This window comes from Octodon degus, unplaced genomic scaffold (genome assembly GCF_000260255.1).
Source record: "Octodon degus isolate 3935 unplaced genomic scaffold, OctDeg1.0 scaffold00538, whole genome shotgun sequence".
Taxonomy (NCBI): Eukaryota; Metazoa; Chordata; class Mammalia; order Rodentia; family Octodontidae; genus Octodon; species Octodon degus.
Window position 1 is genome coordinate 130,675 of NW_004525114.1, and position 4,427 is coordinate 135,101.

The following is a 4,427-nucleotide window of genomic DNA, read 5'->3' on the forward strand; positions in this document are numbered from 1 at the left end:
TAGAAACACAAATCATGCAGTGAAACAAGCAGCTCTCCTCAGGGCACTGGAGTCTACAAACGTGTTTGTGGCTCTTTGCCTATAGGAATGAATGGGAGAGAGAACAAACTTCTGCAGTTTCTCTGCTCCTCCAGCTGGCAAGTCACAAACCTCAAGGTTCCTTTCTTGTATCTGACTGAATGATTCACAACTCTTTTCACAGCACATAACTGTGAAGTACTTTTGTTGCAAAAGTGATCCCCTTGTTTTTTAGTGCACACTGAAGAGAGACAGTGACAGGAATGAGAAAAAGATAGACAAGAAGACAAGGTGTGAGTCATGTTGTGGCCTGTACCTCATCAGTAAACAATTCCAGAACAACAGTAAGGGCATTTATTTACATCTTTGCAATGTTACAAGACACCAGGTTGCCCGCGACTTATAGCCATCAATGTCCAGGCTGGTTGCTTTTCTCAAGACCAAGGAAACGTGACTATTTTAGGCAATGAGGCCTCCCCCCATCCTTCCAGTAGGATCAGTTTCTAGCTTCAGCAGCTCCCAACAATAATAGCTTCCTGATGCCCTTTGGCTTTGAGTGTGACACTTCCTTAGACATAAAATTTCCCTGGAACTTTCTAAATGTGTCCTAGGCAGTGTAACTGTCCTTGGATGGTCTAGAAGCCCCTGATCACCACATCACAAATCAGAACTCACACCACCAACCTGGAGCAAAGGCATGGCTTGGCTTCCTAAACAAAGGTTATATACTTTGTGACTGCAAGTGATCATGAGGCCCTTAACAAAAGCTGATGCCTGGCGGGCCCCATGTGCATGGTGTGTCTGCAGCTTTGGATTCCCCCCAGTTCAAAGGCTCTGACTGTGAACTGGGGGGAATCTCCTTCACCCTTCCCCATTCCCCCATTTGCTTGAGCCCCATGCCCCATTCTGCCAGGCTTCCTCCTTTACCTGCTGCTGACCAGGCTCTTAGAGCGCACCAAAACTTCTAGGCAGGCAGATCTGCCCGACCTCACCTTGGCTCCTGCTTAAAAAGCTTACATAGTTTTATGCTCAGGATCACCGTGGAGCCATAGGAGGTCACACCATAGTCTCACCTAGATCTGGCTTCACCAAAGGGATCATCAAGGCCACAGAGGCTCAGGTACTGTGCACCCATCCTTGATGTTCACCTAAATGGTCACAAACTCAATCCTTTGTGGTCCTGGGCTTTCCCATCTCCTGGAATAGGCAACACCTTGCACTACTACATGGGAGAGTTTCCTGCTGTGGGCGCATCTCCCTCTTACAGGGACATTATAGTGGCTTTGTCCTGTGCTGTGGCAAGCGATAACCATCAGTGTCACGGTGAATTACATGGACAGAGATGCTATCCGGAATGGAGTACCACCTAGCAAGCATACTGCCAGAAGTAGGAGTGCACATTTGGACTCAGAAGAAAATGTTGTTAAACCATTCTTTCTGGTGTATCTGAGTGGCTGCCTCCTGGCCTCAGCTGCACCAGATGGCATCAGACATGCTGATGCAAGTGGATGGCGGGAAACATTAGCTCCCTAGGATGTTTAACTATTTTTTGTATGAAACTGGCCCTTTTTGCCTCATTACACAGAGGAAGGACATGATGACAACAACTGCTTCCTTCCTTCCTGACTTGAGTCATGGGGGTTCTTATGGCTGGGCTGGAGAATGCTTTCTTTGTCATGCCACCTTGAGTTGGAGATCCCTGAGGATGGGAGATTATCTTTTCTTTTCTTTCTTTCTTTTTTTTTCAGAGCCGGGAGGGATTGAACTCAGGCCCTTGCACTTGCCAGGCAAGTGCTTACTCTACTGAGCCATCTCCCCAGCCCTGGGAGATTTTCATATTTTCAGTCAAATCTCACAGTCCTCCCAGTAACTGGTAGTCATGGCAGGGTTAGTGCAAAAGCCATTGCTATTCCCCCAGGAGGCCCTTTGCTTGAGCTCCTAGCACTAAATATTGGTTCCAAGCCACAAGGAGCCTGCAAACCTGGTCAGATAAGCTGGGCTAAGACCACGGATAGCAGTGATGGGACGGTGGAAGAGTGTGAATACCAAGATATGTGTTAAGCCAGTGTTTGCAGATCAGGGCCTCTTGACAGTGCTGATTGAGGATGACAAGAAGATGGCAGCATGCACAGGGTGTGGGAGGCAGACACTCAGACACACCTACAAAGAAGGAAAGAAGCAGTTGAGAGTCACCGAAATTCTCCTATAAAATTAGGTTATGCAAGTACTCATAGTTTTTGAAAATGGATAATGGGAATATTGTGTTTGTGTACTCTTTTCTCTATGATAATGGGCTCACACCTGAGTGCTTTGCACGCTTTGGTCAGCCCTGATTCTCTCTGCTTCCTTGGGGTATAGGGAGGTATCCACTTAGGGCCACTGTTCTCCTGCTGTGTCAGCTCCACCGGCTGGTATATCCCTGACACCACAGTATGTGGGAGGCAGCTGACTAGAAAGACCTAACCCTGATGTGCATTTGTCTGCCACAGCCCAGCACTCTGCCCCATCTGACCAGGTGCAGAGCAGCCTCATCCACATGAATGGCACCAATGTAGGGTCCACACATTCCTGGGAATTTCCTTTCCCAAGAAACCTTTAGAAACACTGCAGTTTTCACCATGTGAGGCCTCTAAATCCTGGAGTGGTGTGAGAGATAGGACCTCCCACCCTGTCAGGTAACCTTTGGGGAAAGCTAGGGAAATTCAGACTCAGGGGAGGGCTCAGGTGCTCTGAGCTCTGGGCCAGCCTGCAGTGACTCTGCCATCGGAACCTCGCAGCCTATTTTCGTCTGCACTGGAAGGATTTCAGTGAGAATGATAAAAGTCAAGAGAATGCAGGAACAATGACAGTCACCCATATCTGGGCTTGGCACCCAGAGGGCATTAGCCCTTTGTCCTAAAAAGAAGAACAGACACATCTGTCCTCAGATTTTCACTGTGCCAAGTATTCTCTGCCACCAGGGAAGGTGTCTCAAGAGAGGTTATGGTTGGCTCCATGAACTTGTAAGAAAGTCTGGCTCCAGCATCAGATACTGAAAGTGCCCAATGAGGATAGAGGGGTAGCCTCTTGGGGACCCACCTTCACAGAGTACGTCAGCTCACAGAGCCAGATGCCATTTCCCAAGCCTCAAGTCCATGTTATTAGAAGTGGAGACTCTGTGGGAGGACTGTGAGTTTCCCTAACAGTCTCAGGATGGAGTACACCCTACTGTTCTTTGGAAAACAAACTTCCAATCCCACATGCAACACCTGTGTAGGCTCCTCCTCTGTTCAAGAAGAGATGGTTATAGAGATACATGGTGAATGTCAACACCTAAAGCCAATGGTTATGATTTCCCAACTGTGGGAGGAGTGCGGATGGAAGAACTTCATCAACTTTGAGCCCTCCCTGGAAACCTGAACTCCATTCTAAAACCCCTGCCTGTGGTCCCTGGATTGACAGAGCCTTGAGGGAAAGATCATGTGTGGCAAGACAGCAGAGGGAGCAGAATGCAGAGTCTGGTTTTGTTCATTGCAGAGCCCTTGGACTAATTGTCTACCCTTGTCACCAGGTGTCTGAAAAATGCTGGAGCCCTGATGGTGTTGTCAGACTATGCTTCCCATCCCCATATTTGAGGATTTCTTGTACCTCAACTTCTACATGCCTGCAGTGAGGTTTAACTTACCTTTAAAAGTCAGTGCTACACCACTGGACTAGCAATTGCAAGGTTCAAGTTAAAGCATGAGGAACACACACACACGCACACACACACACATACACACACACACACACACACACACACACACACACACACACATTGAAGGATAAAAAAGATTAGAAGGGACCAGATCCAAGATGGCAGCCAGCAGAAGGCTGAGGAAGGAACGTGAAGAGATCTGCAAAAGTGGAATGAAACGTATTTCACTGATCTTATCAGACCCAGAAGCTACAATTCTTGTTGCATAGGTCTTGCTTTATCTTGGTCTTAACCATCCAGCAGAAAAGTATAAAAACGAAGTATAAGAAGTAAAACCATGCTGTTATGTTGAGATGTAGGGGACTCAGGTAAACAATTTCTGACATTGCCAGTCAAGTGGAAGAGCCAATACTATTATGGACTACTGGACTCTTTTAGAATATTTTGCTGTTAACACACCTATAATATTCAAATGACAGAACTAAACAACAAAGGTGATACAGATGAATATCCATTTTGTATCTGGTATTGAAAGTGGTTAGGATCAAGAAGATTATGGGGCCAAAGAGGAAAGTGATCAATGACGTAGAGTGTGCCTAAGTAGTGTCACATGGGGAGAAGACACTCTCTCAGGCTTTCACAGAGAACATGTTGGCCAAGCAATGGCCGTGACTCATCCACATGGCTGCACTGACAAAGGTTCTACAATCTGAGGTACAGGATCTCAGGATAA

At 47.0% G+C, this 4,427-nt stretch overlaps 1 long non-coding RNA gene across 1 annotated transcript in view; it reads right to left on the reverse strand.

The window, feature by feature from the left end:
• LOC111814792 overlaps positions 1-4,427 on the reverse strand; it is a 14,685-nt gene that overhangs the window by 1,205 nt on the left and 9,053 nt on the right. Inside the window, exon 2 of the long non-coding RNA XR_002819683.1 lies at positions 640-643. This is a non-coding gene — a long non-coding RNA (uncharacterized LOC111814792). The remainder of the gene's footprint in view (positions 1-639; positions 644-4,427) is intronic.